This window comes from Accipiter gentilis, chromosome 4 (assembly GCF_929443795.1).
Source record: "Accipiter gentilis chromosome 4, bAccGen1.1, whole genome shotgun sequence".
Taxonomy (NCBI): domain Eukaryota; kingdom Metazoa; phylum Chordata; class Aves; order Accipitriformes; family Accipitridae; genus Astur; species Astur gentilis.
In genome coordinates this window covers 5,755,472-5,775,457 of record NC_064883.1, presented here as the reverse complement: position 1 = coordinate 5,775,457, position 19,986 = coordinate 5,755,472, and positions in this window count along the sequence as shown.

The window sequence follows — 19,986 nt, the reverse complement described above, 5'->3', positions numbered from 1 at the left end:
GATGCTGAACCTGCGTGGTGGGCAGCGGGGATCCCCACCAGCTCAAAATCATGAGAGCAACTGCTGGCCGAGGCTCTTTGAGGGAAACTTCAAGACCAGCCTTAAACAAGTCATTTTCTTTGCTTCCTGTGCTCTTAATTGTTTCACGGACCTGGGGGTAGGTTTAGAAGACTAGATATCCATCATAAAAAGGAATGTGCAATGGAGTCAGATCTTAGTACTGAAAGTCTGACAAAAAAGACAGCCGCTATAATTTTATGTCGAATAAAGCAAAAATAGTGACTTAATCTTTTTATCTACAAAGTTTAATTTTCAGGTTATGTATTCCCAAAATTCAAGGTATACTTGACTTCCCAGAATCTTTCTTTTAAGCATAATATTGTTTCTCCTACTCCTAGAAACTAGGGAAAAGAGTAGGTAACTGTGAAACAATATCATGCTGGAAAGCAACATTTCTGTTCTCTATGCCCTTGCCTGTGTTTCTTTCAATGCACCTCTGTTCCCTCAGTTATTAGCCTAACGGCAGAAAACTTGTTTTCCAGCTAGTGGAAGTGAAGCGATGCATTTCCAATGGGTAGGACAGGAGACACAATTCATAAACTGCGCCTGCCCTTTGCATGCCACACAGAGTTTGATCCAGTTGACTGTAAAAAGCAATTGAGGGTCTGCCCAAAGAGTCGGGAATGCTGGGCAGATGCACCAGAGGTGATAAATATGGAAATTTAGAAAGCCCACAGGGTACAGCTTTGACCTTAGAGCACTTCAGTTACTATTCTAGAAGCTCAGATTTTAAATGATGCTATTACATGTTGAATGTCCTGCCAAAAGTCCATTTTACTCAAACTTTTACTCAAATCTGATCAGAGGGAGCTACTTGAATCACAATCCTGCCTCTCAGATATTGTTGTGGGACACAGCTGTCTGCACATTTTTGTCTTTTCGTCCAACATACTGAAGAACTACAAGATTTGTAACCTCAGGTTCATTTATCCTAGTATTGATGTGGAAGATATTCCAATACTTCACTATGTAACTTAGAGGAGGCTGAGGAAACTGCATGTACATCAATAACCCACGAGCAATCATTTAGAGAGATATAAGTACGTATTTCCAAGCTCACAAATAAACACAGAGGTTTCTGAATGAAAGAATAGCTGTAAAAGCAAGTATAAAGAAAAACTGAATGTTTACTGCTCTTTCAGGTCAGTCAAGTTTTGGTGACTGAAAAACAAAACTCACGTAAAAAGAAATTCCTGGTTTCAAAGCTATGGAATTATTGCAGGGGTGCCTCTTGGTCCCTCATATTAGCTAATGAAATGGAAATGCGACTCAAGAGCTGGATCAGAAGACAGATAATCTTTAGGATGTGCAAGAGACAGGATCCCAAGAGGGCACACTGCTCTCAGGTATTTACTAGCGCTTCTGATCTGGATACCCCGAGGAATGGGATTTTAGATAAATATAGAGCAAAAGTACACCCAGGGATCTTTGAGAGAAGAATTAGGAGGTCAGTCATAAAAGGGTAAATTCAGCCTACAGTTACCCCAGTCACAGAATTTAAGAAATAGCTGTGGTAAGAAAGTTTAAAGAGATCTTCCTTTCTACTTCTTTCTAAAACAAAATAAATTTTCCCAGAATTTTCTGAATTCCTTAGCAAACAAATTTAGCAGTTTGAGAGAAAATTGCCATTTCTTCCTTTTTGACACACATTTTGTGTGATCTGCAACTCCTACATTATTTCCTATGTCGGTTATCATTCTTTCTCAGTGTTCAACTTGGTCCCTGTTATATATATATGTTTCCCTGTCACTGTGTCAGAAACATATTTGCTATGCTTTACTTTAAAAAAAGTAGTAGTAATATAAATTTAATTCAGTTTAACATAATATAACTAACAATAGAATCTGGACTAAGAACTTAGTCCTTACAGATGTGAGCAGAAATGTACATTTCATATCCTAACTAGAATAAAGCCAGTGCCCTGCAGTAGAAACTCATCCTGAAAAAAAAAACCAAAAAACCTGAAGGGCTGGCTCTTTTTTCACCTGTCACCTTCTTAAAGGTTCAGTGAGTCAGACACAGCCTTAGTTTCTATTTGCAGCTCTGTAGGAAACTGCAGAAAACCTATTGCCGGGGGCTGCAAGAGGAACGTACTGAATGAAACATTACCTCTCCTGGCTGTGCGTCTCCCCGCCAACAGCCGCAACATCTGTAGCATCCCTCTGGCATACGGTAGGTTGCAGGAGCTTGCAGAAAACCTCATGCAGGTTTTATGGTACAAGCGACTGTGAATGGTTTGTTTGTTCTTTGTTTCTGTGACTATAATTCAGGGTTTCACTCTGTATTCCACCAGAGTTATGCTTGAATATAGCGTCTGGGATTGGACCCTCACTGCAGTGGCTAAAAGCACATCAAACACAGACTAGGCTACATCCTTACTGAGTAGCATGTTAATGTAACTAAACTCATACAGTTATGGAGGTCTAATCACCCATTAAAAACCACTACAATTACATTATATGGCTTTTCCCTGGCTTTTAGTAAAAAAATGTTACTTTAGGTGGTTTTGGTAAAGAGAATGCACTAGTGTGAAGCCACATGGAGTAAGACAGATTTGCAACTTTCAAACACGTATCTCAGAATTACATAATTTGGTCTGTGTTTCCCCCTACTTCAATAACCACCTAATTATTGAAACAACTACTACATTAATGTTTAAAGTAAGTATAAATAGGTGTCTAGCAACCTCTCCGATATAACATTAAGAAAGAATTCTGTGTGTTTCTGTGTAACATCAGTGAAGAATATGGATTCAAAATAAGGAAATTCCCTTGGAATTAGGTGTACAGGAGATCCATGATTACTAGCATTAGTCCTTTTTCCTTTGGCTGGTTCCCCACTAGTCACCATATAACAACATTTCTGTAAATTCCCAATTGCCTTCATCCTTCCTCAACTTTCTGTGGTGCTTTCACTGGCCCCTAATGGAACCATTTCTGTTCAGGCTTTATTCTCTATTCCTTTTAATTTTGGACCTATGCAGTGTTAAGGGATCATTCAGAGTCGAGGGTACGGCCACAGGTCTGTCACATTTAGCAGCTGAATGCCAGGGCATTGACGCTGATGACCTGACCGTCCAGCAGAACATGCTGACAGGTTCCAAGGTTATTGCAGTATTTCTGCGTGACACCTCTGTCTCACCGCTTCCAAGGTTATTGCAGTATTTCTGCGTGACACCTCTGTCTCACCGCTTCCTCTTTCTTTGATGTGCTATGAAGAGAACTATCACAATGCAATGGCACGCACTACTTAACCGCTTTGAAACCTATTTGCCCTGAATAATAGAATTTTTCCAATTTTGCTCTTTTGGCCTGCGGAGGAAAGGGTTCAGAAGTGGAAGGGTGACATTTAGACCATCAGGAGGAGCCTAACCAACGTGTCCTTTTTCCCTGTGAAAACTTTTCTCTTCATACACATAGCAGAAAAATAACCTCATCCTGGAGTGAGAAGCAGATGCTGCTAATGCTCACAATTATGATGCACGTCGGGTCACGTGCTCTCTAGTTGATTGGCACATCTCACAGCTGGCAGAGACCAGAACTGTGTGAAATGCGAGATGGGGGTTGTTGTCAGCACTTCTTCACCGCTGCATCTGCAGCAGCAGGGGCTCTGCCACCAGGCGCAGTTTTGACAGATGCCTTTTGGCCTTACCTATGTGATCTTTCAGTCTTGGTCAAAATAAACATTTCCACAGTACTGCATGAATAGGGAAAAAGAAAACAGCATTTGTGTCCTATGTAGGAAACGGGGACGGGAGAAAAGCAGCAGCTTCTGTTTTACCCAGTGCGGAGCTGAGCTGTATAACGCACCGCTCCCAGAAGCCAGTGCTGTGTTGCTGACCCCAGGAAAGCAGCATTCCTCTCCAGGGTTGCTTCCGCCTGTCACAACCAGACTCTGCTTTTCCTATGGACTAGAGATAAAAATGCAATTTAATATGTGACACTTCTGGAGTTTCCAATACATTTTTTCAAGTTGAGCTTTAATAGCCGCAAGACATAAAGGATATGGGAGTACATGACATATATCAGATATACACCATGGAACCACCTGACTTTTAAAAACTGACAAACCACAAATAATATTGTTAATAATGATGCGTGTCTTTATTTTTTCTGTCTAGCTACAGTAAAACTAAAAAGCACTACACACATAAAACTGCTTCAAATCTGCCTCTGCTGTATCTATTTCCATCTCATATTTTTCAACGTGAATACATGGGATCTTTCAGGATTTCATAACCCTATACCTCTCAGAGGCATTCTGTACATAGGAACAGTTATATACGTTATGTGTAACATACTTGTTTATTAAATAGTTGATAGTTCATCTCCATTTCAATCATTCATTGGCTTATACTAATATATAAAACAGGCAATGATTCCTATCAGTAATCAGAAAGTTAAAACTCCTAAGACAGTTGTTCTTAATGTGGTATGTCTATCCCATGGGACAACCGTGGCATGAGTTTGGTTTAATGGCACAAAAGATCATTCTAGGTCACTCCAGTCTTCAAAACACAGCACAGGAATAAAAAGCTAGCTTTGCCAAAACCAAAGACGTAAAGCACATACGCTAGGCTTTATTTCTGAATACAAGGCTATAACATTTGTTTTCAGAACTCAAACTCAATACAAATTTAAGCACAGCTGCTCACAAAAAAGGAAATATAGGTAATTCAAGTCTACACACCTAGAGTCCCTCTTCACTTCTAGAAGCACTCTGCACAGCACTGCTCTAAGAGACCAGAGACAAAAAGCCTGAATATTAAAAGCCACAGCAGTTCAACAGAACAATGCAACACCCTCTTAGACTTAGGTGCAGCTGGCACTACAGTCAGTCCTTCCACTCACACTTAAGCAGCAATATTAAGTATACATTTACACAAAAGGAAACATTTTCTAAAAGGTATCATAATTTACTCTACAATCACCTAATTTGCAACAGAGAAAAGAAGACACGTGAACCTCTGTACCTGATAAAGTCGATTGACTTCAAAGGGCTTGGGACTTTACCCAGAATTTTCAAAAATATTTTGGACAACATAATACTGACATGCCCTGGTTTCAGCTGGGATAGAGTTAATTTTTTTCCTAGCAGCTGGTATAGTGTTATGTTTTGTATTTAGTACAAGAAGAATGTTGATAACACATTGAAGTTTTTAGGTTTTGCTAAGTAGTGTTTATACGAAGTCAAGGATTTTTCATCAAGAAGGCTGGAGGGGCACAAAAAGTTGGGAGGGGACACAGCTGGGGCAGCTGACCCAAACTGGCCAAAGGGGTATTCAATACCGTGTGATGTCATGTCTAGTATAGAAACTGGGGGGAGTTGGCCTGCGGGGGGGGGCATCAGTTGGTGAGTGGTAAGCAATTGCATTGTGCACCACTTGTTTTGTATATTCCAATTCTTTTATTATTATTATTGTCATTTAATTATTGTTATTATCACCATTATTAGTTTCTTCCTTTCTGTTCTATTAAACTGCTCTTATCTCAACCCATGAGTTTTACCTTTTTCCTTCCAATTTCTCCCCCATCTCACTGGGTGGGGGGGAAGTGAGCAAGCAGCTGCATGGTGCTTAGTTGCTGGCTAGGGTTAAACCACAACATGAGGTTGGGTCAGCATTAGATAAAAGTCTCAAAAAAATGCTGGTCTGATTCTGTAAAAATTTCATCCTAAATAATGTTACTAATTTTAGTAAATCTTCCTGTGTGAACTGCAGGATCAAGCATATACAGATGTTGAATAATACATAGTTAGAAGTATTATTTATTCTGATAAGATGGAAGTTCAGCAAATTGATCTACAAACACTGGAATCAAAGTCAATGATGTTTCAGAGAACAGAACTTTCCTACAGTGTATACTATAATTATCTTTTCTAAATCACATGTGGTTGAAATTATAGGTACAATAAATGTAAAAAGCCTAATAAAATCTGATAAACCCAAGGCACATGAAATATTAGGTAGCGCTTCCATGCTTTGGAACAGGTTAATATTTTCTATATTAAAGTATCAAAGGAAGAGAAACTCAGTTTCAGTCAAAGCTCAGCTTACCTTATTTAATTTCTATTCCTGGGTCTATCAATGGGAAATTTGCCTGAGTAAAGACAAAGGATGCAATCTACTACATATTTAACACACAGCACAATCACCTAAAATTAGGGAATACACTAAATTATAAATATTTCACTCCCAAAAGAAAATCAGTAATGTTGTGCTATGTGTCTATGGGAAGACCTGCCTCAGAGGTGGATTCAAAGGGAACTCTATAGAGAATTGGAAAACTGGCAGTTCACAAAACTATTTAGAGACTGCTGAAAGTAAAATACAGAAATACTCCAGGGAGCAGAAGAAAAAATTCCCACAAGTTTTCCTAACGAAGTGATGCTGACTCTTGTTCCTTCTATGACATATGTCGATTATTTATCATATAAGAATTTATATATCTTATAATAATTATGAGCCACAATCAGCTGAAACACTGAAAACATGCTCCTTCCTTGGTAGAGTCTTTAGGGCCAATGGCTCATGTCCACTCCTAAGAGAGATATAGATTTAATTTTGAAATGGCAGAAAAGGGATTTGAACCATAATTTGTCACTTTCTAAATAAGTTTTTCAGCCACTAGGCTATCAACTAAAAAGATTTCCTTTTTCAGCCATATTTTAATTTGAAATTAAATTTAAAATAGTGGCCCAAACTACATTTGTGGGGCAGCCACCTCTGTTACTCATTAGGCATGCTCCTAAGAGTTCCCACTAAATTGTTTTTCTCAGGGTTTTTTAAGCACACATACTGACTGGATCTGGCTCCTGACTGAGCTTAGATATGAGCCAGGTGCCAAGCTGGGTGCCTGCACTCTAAGTCCCTGATTTTGCCTAGCTTCCAGTGAAAACTCAGAAAGAACTTCAGGATTTTCAGCTCAGCCCTGTAAGTGCTTATTCTTGCAAGCAAGGGATTTGTGGGAACAGTCCCTTAACATTTCAGGTGCCAAGTTTCACATGCCAGAAAAATTTAATAGACCATTCTGTGGTTTTGAAATCATGCTGAATACAGACTTAGTGCCAGCAGTTTTTAAATTATTTCCTTCACTATTAGACATAACAGTGCAGTGGAAGTTTGAACTAAAACTTTCTTCCTTGATTAAATATTATCCCCCTGCTGTTCTGACCTACAACCTATAAAGAAATCTCTAGAGTATATGCTTAAGCATGCATATAGTCCCATTAACTTCAGTGAGCATAATGAGAAAACCAAATGAGAGTTTAAGTTATTATTTTAACATTGTTCAGAAGGACTGAACAATCAAATGTTTCTTTGGAGAGATACATTGAAGATATTGTGCTCAATCACATTGGATTTTTTTCATCAGAGGAGGATTCTGTTTGCTTGATTGCAAATTCTGTATTTTCACAGATATTGGAATTGCTTAAGTGACATGGATTTATAGGAAGCTGTGGGGGGTCTGAGAAAGTTGAAATTTGGAAAAGCTATGTGTTGACATATGAACAACTTCACATTTCATTTTTTAGTATTAAAAATCCTCTTTGTTATTTGGGAGAATTTGAACAACCGAAAGGATGGTTAAAAATGTTTGTTGTCATAAAATTTTCATAGATTCAGTAACTGATATTCAGTAACTATTATTTAAGGTTTGGCTGCTTTTTTTTTTTTTTTTTTACATTAGGAAAAAAAAATATCAGTTATCCATTTGCAAAGGAATATGGCATCACATGATCAATCCTCTACCTCATCCCAAAAACCCGCGTGTAGCAAAAGTCCTTCATCTAATTACTTAGAAATATCACATATGCCTGCCAAAGGTAATGAGATGTATACCAGTGAAAAGGTATAATAGAAGAGAAAATACTACATATACATATATGTATATACATTTATACGTTGTACCACCTTGTAATTTTTGGAATTATTGTACAGAATTTCAGTCAAAAGTCCTACATCTGACCATATGCTAATGATAGCACTTTCAAAGGATGAAATGCATCTCTTTAAACCACCTGTTTTTTCATTTATTGAAAAGAACATACAAGAGCAAATTGAAAATTCATACTGTTATTCTTAGTCATTAAGAAATAACAAAAGAGCCAGTTGCTGTCAGTTTTCAGATTGGTTCCTGGTCAAAGGAAGTAAATTTTTGTTTTCCCCCAAAACCAAAGCTGTTCATTTGTACTGCATGTTACATTTAATTACAAAATAGTCCCTTCTGTGTTATACAGCCAGCTGCAGATAAAACTCCATTTCTTATTATATGCTCTAGAACTCTCACCAATCAAAACATTTTGTGTGTCCAAGTGACCAACCTAGGTGTATATGTTGCAACTAGACATATGACAAATCATTAGTGCAACTTAAAGCCAAATTTCTTTTGACTATTGATACTGACAAAGTAGGTGGTTAGCAGTAGGAAAAATATGTCTTAGAACTCATTTTAAACAAAATGGTTGTTATATTTAAATAGGATTTGCCTCCCCTCACCAGCTCACTTGAGCTTGGGAATCTTAGGCTGTTCCTGCCAATTTTGCTTCAGTGACTCATTCTAACTAAGCTTTTTGGATTTTGGTGTCTGTGTTGGTTTTCTGTTCCATGGTACTGTGCCATTTTGAGAGCACAGATTGTATTTTTATTAATGAAATAGGAAGTATAGAGTCATTCAGTCATATAGAATTAGTCAGTGCCCCTCTTGTCTTACCCAAAAAAACTAAAAAGGAATGTTAAAAAAGGGAGGGTGTATCAAGAAAGCAACTAAATTGGGTTAATTGACATGATTCTGGACTCAAAAGTGTTCATTTGGCTTCAAGTCCTACATTTAATGAAGTATTTGTTTGCACAATCCATCTGTGTGTAAGTGCTTGAGAAAAAAAAATAGACAGAAAGTATAAACAAAGCTTTTAATAGATCCATTAACAAATAGATAAGTTGACATTTATCTCTGATATGTCAACTACAGATGAATCTCATTACTACATTAACACATTTCCCCATAAATTTCCTTTGGGCACATAAGGCTTTTTTACTGCACTTGTTGTCTTAGACCCAACCTGTCATTAACTGTGCACTTTCCAGCCAGGGAAACAGCAACTCCTACAGCTTCCTGTAAGAAAAGAAGTTTTCCCTCATCCTCTCGTGTCCATTGATAGCATGCCCTAACGTGGTTGCAAAAAAAACCATTATCCTTTGACATTCCTATGGAGGGAACAAACTCCCTCCTTAGCTGAATAACTGAATGCTTCATCTTTTCAGCTGTATGGTACAAATATACTCTGCTTCTTCATTTGTCATGTCCATGCACAGTCAAGACCTATATAAGAGCAGTGTCCTTGCAATATATACGTTTATGTGGAATACGCAAAAGACACCCAGGAGTGCACATTTTCTGCATTGTCACAGTACTTCATAACTGCAGACTTTTACTAGCCCTTTCAATTCCCAAAGTCTTTCTCTAATCTGCATGCAATCTCACTTGGGATTCCTGTGGCAGCATCCTCAGAGAGCTAGGGAAAGAATCTAGATAAAATTAATAATTTATAAATTCCCCTCTACTGTTGCGCATTTTCAGAAATCCTGTACCGTTTTATTCCACTGAAGCACGCACATTCATTGCAAAGTGGAACTGAGGCTACTTTCACACGGTGCCTCTCACATAACTTTTTGGTTGCAAAGCTGCCTTGTGCACCTTTTGCCTTCAGGCGGTTAGTCCCAACAGAAATTTCAACATTAGCCCCATTATTTCTGGGGATTATGCCCCAGAGCTAGGGATTTTGCCATCCTTTTGGTTCATGATGTGTGTCAAGCAAATCTTTAAAATTCCTGCACAGTGATATTATCCATTGCAATACCTTTTTCCTTTCCCTTATGCTAGCTTTTATCTTACCTTGTACAGTTTTCCACAGCGTATATAGCTTAATGCACTGTTCTGTGACACAGACTGGAGCTCTGCCTGCCTTTTGCCAAGTCATTGAGATTCCCTTCTGCGTCAGACTACTCTTCACTTTCCACAATCTAAGCATGGCCTCGGTCACTTCCCTTACTTCACAAATATCAGTCATTTTTTGCGTTGACTTAATACTGAGTCACCTGGGAGTGTGTTTTGTCTAAGATCCCAGGGAAGGTTTTTTCATTATCAGGCATTCAGGAAACCCTCACCTGTAGGTTGTGAAATCTCCATCCAAAATCCTCAGTGGGTACCATGTTGTGTAGCTGAGCAGCAAGTACAGACACATCCATCGGAACAACAACTCACCCAGCTCTTTTGGAATATTCTTAAAATGGGTAATACTAGTGAGCCTTGACTCAGCTAACTTCACTCTTTGCCATTCTCTTCAAGCCAAAGCATGTTTTTCAGCAAAGAGAAGCCTCCTCCGTGACACACTGGTGGAGACAGAGAATCTTTTTATGAATAGATTTAGAGGAATCTCTCTGATTAAAAGTGTTCATAGGCTTATGTAAGTAAGGCCTATATGTCCCTAGCTGCACAGTGAAGTTAGTACAGGTGTTCTTCTGCAAAGATAATTTTGCTGTAGAATATGGAATATGTATCTTAGAGATAGTTTCGTTCAACAGAAACAAGATTTATATGGTTTTGGTAGCTTTCTACTTTTTACATATATTCTGTGTAGGTAGATGAGCTACAGCTGAGCTGAGCTGGCTTCACATACACTAGCCAGCGGCAGTAAGGAATGTGGGACCCAGCCTAGCAGCACAGCGAGCTGGATCAAGGCTGGAAGCGGTACAGCAGTGCCGTGCAAACGGCTTTTGTGCCAGTAAGTATGCTGGCAAAGTGCTGCACTGTACGTCTTTATCTATTCAAATCCACACTGACTCAAGGAGATCTGCACAAGGCTCCCGTGCTCAGAGTTGACATACCCTTACAGAACATAGAGATAATTTAATCTCTTGTAAAATAAAGTGAAAGCGGTCATATACATGCAGTACAAAACATAGGACTAGAGCAAAATGGGTTGAGCAGAGAGAGAAAAATGAAAATTACACCTGCTAATGGAGAACAATCTACAAGCACTGTTTAATCACAGTAAATAAACTAATCAAACTAAATAAATGTAATAAGCAATTTTTTAAAAGTTTTGTGTGAAAATCCACATCTAGTCCATCTTTTCCCAGTGGGTCTTTGCTTGCAAGTTAGATGTTTACTGTTCACTGTTTGTTTGGGGGGGTTTTTCCCATCATTATCCAATTGGACTAAATATTGTCCTCTTAAGGTACAATGCCAAATTACACCACTTAAGCACTTGATAATGTATACTATATATCTTCAAATAACATGGCAATGACAATTATTGTGCTGAAAGTAAAGCAGTAATACAAAAATGCTACCTATTTCTATAAAGAATGCTCAGCTTGCAACTGCACAAATGAATATATATGGAATTTCCATTATGCAAAAATATGCTATTGGACATCACAGAGTCTGTGTGTACACATACACAGGCACGGAAGAATAACAATTAGAAATGCTGACATTTTTCTTACATTCCAACCTCTTAGTACATTTCCATAGATGCATTCGAAAAAATTAGCATAATTTGTAAGAATCTCAGTGAGAAGTTCTCCTAGGGCTTTTGAAATGAAGTGTGATGCATACGCTTTAGGCTATATTTTCCTTTGAAAAGAAGTTCTATTAGATCAAAGTTTTCTCTTCTAAACAAAACTGATACGCTCATATAAACTACACATTATTACAAGATGGTCACTAGCTTCTAGCATTTTTATTTCAATATTTAAGACAGCAAACAAGATGTTCAACTTTAACAGTTTTGGCTACAGATTACTAATCTGCATTAGTTAAACTATTTCAAAGCAAATTTGAAAAGTGGAATCAAGCAAATGTTCTTTTTTATCTTTTAATTTACAAAACCCTTTTTTTGCTCTGATATAGAAAAAATGGGCCACGTTTATTTCTACTTTCGTTTCACTGAGACCAATGGAAATTACATCACAGCCGAATTGAGCTCAGATTGATCGAATCTGTAACACAGCACAACATCTATGCACACCTTAATGTGTACACTGAAAACTGATTGTTCCACTTCTGTGCCAGATTATGGATCTGACCCTGATGTAGTCGTAACAAAACAAAACAAAACAAAAAGGCTATGAAACAGCAAATCTGCTGCAGGACTGGGTTTGGAATCCATGACCTAATTTAAAGCAGAAATCTCATTGATTTCAGCCTCACGGCCCAAAGGCAAAAGGTCCAGCACTGTTGCCAGTGAAGTCAGTGGCAAAACTCCTACTGGGTGCAGTGTGAGTTGGTTGGGTTATATATCAGGCTGGCATCAAAGACATTGAGCGAAATGTCGGCCCTATCAGCGTCAACAGGACTTTTGCCACTCGCCAAGTGAGGACCAAGGTTGCATTTCTTACATCAGCAAAACTAAAGCCAAGTAATAACTGTCTCTTTGTCTTCCTGGATGGATGAATATTGCCAGCACTGATTGCAACCGACATTTTTCAGAATTCTTCTCTTACTCTTAAAAATTTTGCTATCAGCAACTGTTACTACAATTAATTTTAATGTACTTTTTCTGTATTTATTTTTCCTTCTAAACCTTTTCTGGTCTCTTTTATAACACAGCTTCTTTTCTCAACCCCTCTCACTCCTAGCAGTGTGATTTTGGAGTCACACAGGGAGCATGGATGGGCTTATAGTTCAGGGGATTTAAGAACTGAATGACTTTGAGAAACACTCTCTGTATTTCACTGTTCAGAAGACAAAATGAAATTAGGACATTATTTAAATAAGTCAAAATGATGTGAGAATTCACTAATGCTTTTGATTATTTAAGGAAGTAGTAGTTAGCTACTGTGATAAGCAATATTTATCATTCTTAGCTCCTCTGTAGGTACTTTCTGTCCATAGATATCAGTAGGCTATTTCCTTAATATCTTGTTCATTTCTACACCAGTGATAAAATTAGACCAAAACTATTTTCTAAGGATCCCTCAAAAGGTGTTAGAGAAAAATAAAGATGCAGTTGTAATATTGAGGCCAATCTCTGCTTCCCAAAAACCTAACGTAACTCCACTATTAAAATCCATAGTATCATGAAATGACTTGGCATAGACTAACACATGGAAGTACATTCAGCAATGGGACAAGAAACCAAAGCATTATATAGTCATGGGTGGATGATCAAAGTTTAACATTTGATGATTCATTAGTAAGTGTGTGGCATATTTAGAATCTGTCTCTTTTTTAAGAATCTGGGGGAAAAAAATTAGGTTTGGGTTTTTGGGTTTTTTTTTTGTGTTGTTTTTTTTTTTTTTTTTTTTTTAAGAGAAACCACTTAAGGATTTCATGTTCCTGAAATTTTCTTTATGCTGTTAAAATGACAGGTACGCTGTAAATTCTTCTTCACTCATTAATATGCATCCTTTGATCAATGAGTTAGGTTTGTCTGCTTATGGCATTTTAACACATTACTCCATTTAATACAGCATTCTTTTAAAGAGCAAAATACCCATAATAGCCATTTCCTTACATTTTCATTGTTTCATATTGACATTCTTTAGGAAGAATAGAAATTAAAATTTTAAGTTTTACAAGGATTTAAAAACTTTTTCTTAAAGGTTACAATTCACATAGAAATTTCTGGTTATCTGAAGACCAAAAATAGTCAGAAAGATGCCATGATACCCTCTCAATTCTGACTACTATGATGAAATTATAGTTTCCTGGCATAAGGAGATTTTTATTGTAATTACAATTTAACAATTTTCAAATAATGTGAAAAGACTATTTAAGCTGTAAGGGTGTGCTTTACCCCCATGTCATCACCTCACACTTTGGATATCTATTTAAAGCAGCAGAGCACAGGACAGAATATAATCTGGGCAGGAGAGAGAGGAATTAGAGATGTACAATGAAGGAATAAGAACAAAAAAAAATTTTGAACAACTTAGGATCCACCAATATTAAAACCCTTCTTGTTTCACATCTAAGAAAAGAGAAGGCAGAAGATGCCCCCAGAAAAGCCTTTCTAGATGGAGAAAAAGTGAGTGTCAACACATTGAGCCCACCTGTCAGCCTAGCACTCCAAGATGTCTGTTCTCTTCTCACCAAACCTTAGATAAGCAACACCTGTGCAGTGTACTTCTACAAGTATAAACGAAACAGTGCTACTTTAACTATGTAAGGTAATCTATGTTTCCGTGGCATACCAAGAAAGCAGGACTAAAAGCTTTGTTTACTTGGAGGTTAACTCTTGCATTGCAATTTATGATTCAATTGAACAGACATTTTATGGCCTACAGTTGGTATTTTTATGTAGAATAGTGCATGTAGTAGAGGTTTAAGTTTTTTATTCATGTAAAAGAGGTTTAAAATGTTTGCAGGTGAATGATGTCTTTAAAAAGCTGTTGAGGTAGGAAAATGATCAAATAGTAGGCAAGTTATTTACACCTAGTGAACATTTTATATCGGTGTTTTAATACTTCTGCAAAGCAATAAAGCTGGAAATAGAGTGAAGTAATTCTTGAGTAGACTAGAAAAAAGCAATTTTATTCTAGATCCCAGCCAAACACCTAATGTCAATGAAACCTACACAGTTTGAACACTATGCCCAGTCCTGAGTGAAAACAGACAGTTAAATTCATCCCTGTAAGTAATGTAAGTGCTGAAATCACTGGAAGCATGCCTGCTTACATTAGGTTGGAAATTTTTTTTTTTAGCTACTATGCCTTAAAGTATTTATTATAAACTGCATAAAATACGCCATTTAAGAACATATGGCTTGGCAAAACATCACCCGTTGCTTTAATGTTTCTGGAGTTTGAGTCAAACAGTCTTTATAAACTGTTAAAAGAAGAAAATAGCTGAAGAGTAAAATCACAAGAACTGTTCGAGATATGAAAGCTTTCTTACAAGGGACTTGTTTTTAAAGGCACTCAGAGTATTATTGAAAAGAGTGGTAATAGAAGCAGCAGCAAGTCAAGCATATACATACCAGTTAATGTCTGCTTGGGTAGCTCACAGTCCTCCACTCACCGAATTAGTGTATTTTTTGCTTTGACGACTATCTTTCAGTCTTTGTGGCAAAGCTGCCCTGCCTGGACACATCTTCATTGTCTTCTTCACCTTTGCAGATGAAAAAGCACACGCTCATGTAAGTTGTTAGGTGTTGGGAGACATTTGTAAATAATCTCATTTTAAAAGGACAAGTAATGAACCTGAATGCCAACTTCTGTTAAAGCAGTTATTTGATAAGCTCGAAGTGAGATTCAGAGGCACAGAAGAAAGGACACAGTCACTGGAAGGATATAATTTAGTGCTTAAAAAGGAACTTAGAAGCAGATCACAGCTATAATTCAGGCTAATGCTTCATTTCATTTTAAAAGGGAGTCATTAGAAAATGCTTTGAAGCATAAGAATGTCTGCCCATTGGGTTTCCTGACTGGTCTAGGAAGGGAAGATCTCAAACAGTTTAATAGAAAGTTATGTAAAGATCCAGACTTCAAGATAAAAATAGACAATGTACTATGCAGAAAATTATCATCATTTCTGGTGCCCTTGGGTTTTGCCCTGCAAGTGCTTACTCACTTAAAAAAAACCCCTAATGTCTCCAAACCCCACTTACTTTCTAATTAGAGTATTATTACTTACATGAGTAAGCATTTGCAGGGTAAGTGCTTTTGCAAGCAGTCTGAGAGAGGCCAGCAAGTGAATGAGCACTGGAATGGAATGATCCATTTAGCTACCCAGGAAGCACGGGTATACTTGAGTCCTGCCCTGCAGGCAGTAAATTACCTTTCTATGAGTAAGCAGGATTTGTAATTAGCAAAAGCCCTTACATGAGAACTACATTTGCTTGTGCACTTACTGTAAACCAAAATAAATAAATAAAATAAATAAATAAAATAAATAAATAAATAGCAAGCTCTAGGTGTCTGACAGCACTTTGGGGATCAGAAGGTGTCAGGTAGTTAAACATAAGTAAAGTTGAGGATTCAACTGCAGTTTGGATTTGGCAGCTGCAAAGAAGCCCCCACATAAAGGCTAAGGTGTGTTGTATCAAGTGGCACCCCAAGAGAGGGAAGGCTGTAGCCTCTTCACCTTCCAGTAAATTCACATCCACCTCCAAGAGTCCTATGTCTTTATCATGCTCAAAACTAATTTGGATGAAAAGCAGCAGCAGCAGAAGAAAGTATCCTCCTGGATTGATCATCAAGAATATAAAGGCTATTTAAAAATCCAGAATTTACTACCAGATAGACATACATGCACCAAGAAACCAGAGGGTAACAGAAACATCAAAAGTCTGTAATGTTGCAGTGATGATAAATTTATTAGATGGCCAGCATGGCTGTATTTCTAAGATTGAGGAGATTTTTGCATCTGTTCAGTTGCCTACACGAGCTAGCTCCATTTGAGACCTCTGTTATCAAAGACATCTGCACAGTGCTGGCAAAGATGAATCAAGGCCAATGGTAGTCCACACTCCCAGGACAAGCTGGAGGACAGGGGACACTGCAAAGCATATCAAATGGCACCTGTCGTGGTTTAACCCCAGCCAGCAACTAAGCACCACGCAGCCGCTCACTCACACACACACACACACCCCCCCCAGTGGGATGGGGAATAAAATTGGGAAAAGACGTAAAACTTGTGGGTTGACATAAGAACGGTTTAATAGAACAGAAAAGAAGAAACTAATAATGATAACGATAACACTAATACAATGACAACAGCAATAATAAAAGGATTGGAACGTACAAATGATACACGGTGCAATTGCCCACCACTCACTGATCGATGCCCAGTTAGTCCCTGAGTGGTGATCCCCCACCCCCGCTCCCCCCAGTTTATATACTAGATGTGACATCACATGGTATGGAATACACCGTTGGCCAGTTTGGGTCAGGTGCCCTAGCTGTGTCCTGTGCCAACTTCTTGTGCCCCTCCAGCTTTCTCGCTGGCTGGGCATCAGAAGCTGAAAAATCCTTGACTTTAGTCTAAACACTACTTGGCAACAACTGAAAACATCAGTGTGTTATCAACATTCTTCGCATACTGAACCCAAACCATAGCACTGTACCAGCTACTAGGAAGACAGTTAGCTCTATCCCAGCTGAAACCAGGACAGCACCAGATGTCTATATTTAGGAGACTGAATCAAGACATCTATAACTTGAAGTTAATCCATAGCAGCTGCCTGACATATTAAACCCCTCTATTCAAAACAGGTATCATTGATAAAGCCCTGTGAATTGGGAAGGTCAAGCATGAGGCTACCCATTCACAGCCTTGTTTAGAAATAAACAGATAGGCACCGGCTCCAGAAGAGGCAGACTCAAATGAAGTGGAAGAGACCAGGGTTTTTTGCTGTGCCTGAGTGCAAGCACGCTGACAGTTTGTTACGCAGGCCGTTGATGTTAATTCTTTTTTCAAAAGACGCGCGTAAAAGCTGTTGCGTTAGGTCCAGTAGCTTCCACTACACTTCGGCAAGTGCAAACCAGCATCTGTTCAGGACTTCGGAAGGAAATGCAAAGCACTTTAATTCCACATGGGTTTCAACCCAAAATCATGAAGTCTGGCATTTCACAGAATCACAGAAAGGTTGAGGTTGGAAGGGGCCTCTGGAGGTCACCTTGCTCAAACCCCCTGCTCAAGCAGGACCACCTAGAGCAGGTAGCCCAGGACCCTGTCCAGACAGCTTTTGAGTATCTCCAGGGATCAAGACTCCACAACCTCCCTGGGCAAGCTTTGCCACTGCTTGCTCAGCCTCACAGTGAAAAAGTGTTTTCTGATATTGAAAAGGAACGTCCTGTGTTGCAGTTTGTGCCCGTTGCCTCTTGTCCTGTCACTGGGCACCACTGAAAAGAGTCTGGCTCTGTCTTCCCTGCACCCTACCTTCAGGTATTTATATACATTAAGATGATCCTCCTGAGCCTTCTCTTCTGCAGGCTGAACAGTCACAGCTGTCTAAGCTTTTCCTCATAGTAGAGGAACTCCAGTCCCTTCATCACCTTAGTGATGCTTCATTGGATTTTCTCCAGCAGCTCCATCTCTCTCTCTTGTACTAGGGAGCCCAGAACTGGACCCAGCACTGCAGATGTGGCTTCACTAGTGCTGAGAAGAAGGTACCTCTACTATGCTTAAAGATACCCTAAAATATACACCTAGTAGAAAGGGACGCTTTTTTCACAATTTACAGCTCTGTAGATGGGAAATATTTCAGTACTATATATAAACTAACAGGAAAGAGGAGAGTCTGTTGAGTTACAAAGTTACTGGCATGTAATAAAAAAAAAAAAACCCAAACCAAAGAAACCCCCACACCAAAACCAAGACAGACAAACAACAGAATACAAAAAAAGAAAGTTGCCTAGTGTTGATGTCTGCTAGTTCAAATTAATATTTTCTATAGATAGTTTCTTATACAGACCTGAAGTACCAAACAAAAAAACCTCTGTACATTAGAGAGTAATGTCAACACTTATCTGCAGAGAAACCAACAGACATAGCACAAGCTAAATAAAGTTATAAAAATCCAGTTCATCTTAATTCACGCAGGAGCAAATTATTTTGTCACTATATTGCCATAATGAAGTAGTTCCTTCCTCAACATGAGCAAACTCCCCAAAGCATGAAGTAGTGTGCGTTAGATAGACCATCTCATACGATGTTAACATATATAGAAAAAATCGGCTCAAATTAACTTATAATTTCCTGTTGAAGCCAGGGAAGAATGATAGCCACATTAAGAGAGAGTTACTGAACTCATTATGAATATTATTCTAACAAATACACAAGAAAATTCTCAAAGCTCACTGAACTGAGTACCGAAGTTTAGACACAAAATGAGGAATTTCAGAAGCCAGATGCAGAAACAGTGCCACTTTGAAGGGTTTTTTCTGTATATTGGATACATAAGTGACTTGTGAATTCAAGCAGGTGGTAAGAGACACCAAGTCTCATTTCTCCTTCAGAATATAGCTTTCCAGACGTTTTCTAGTTTCCAGTTCCTCATGTTGCATTCTCTCCTTATCTCATATACCTGAGGATACCATCTCCATCAGTGCTATTTGATCCATTTAGGATGTTCAATTCACATAATAGGTGCCTCTGCAATTTTCTAGATCTATTCTTGATGAAGCAGCATACGAGTCATGTAAGTGGAAAGTCCTAGATGTGATTCCTCAGGAGTTTATCTCAGTCCTCTCCTACTATGCAAAGCTCAGAGACATTGATTTTACAGCTGAAAAGGGAACATTATTTGCCCTCTGTGGAAAACACGTGACGTTTCAAACACCTAACCAGCTTTTATTGAGACCGATTCCTACTGAGGAAGCTTTTCACAAGTTCAATCAATATTCATCCTATGGCTTAGAAGGCATCTCTTACAAGTCACAGGTTGACTAGGAGAGCTTCAGCAAATTGCTCTCTCCCACTCACTGCCCAGGATACAAAAAAAAGGCTCACTTCAGCAGTACCAAGGCTTTCAGAAGAACCCCAGATGCCACATCTAACATGAGAGCCAGAGCTATCATGCTCTACAGAGTGAAGGACGTGTGTGACGCCTCTCTTCTTAGCCCCTCAAACCATGCCCATGTCCCCCAAACCTGAAATGATGCAGGGGGAGAGTTCAGGCCCTCCTGCTGACACCAGTGGTGTATTCATCCCACACAGCTTCTGCTTCAGCAGCAGTAGGGGAAAGATGCGAGTTCCAACTTAGAATCATAGCATAGAATTGTTTAGGTAGGAAAAGACCTTTAAGATTATCCAGTCTAACCCTTAACCTAGTACTAAGTCCGCCACTAAACCATGTCCCTAAGTGCCACATCTAGATGTCTTTTAAACACCTCCAGGGATGGTGACTCAACCACTTCCCTGGGCAGCCCATTCCAATGCTTGATAACACTTTCGGCGAAGAAATTTTTCCTAATAT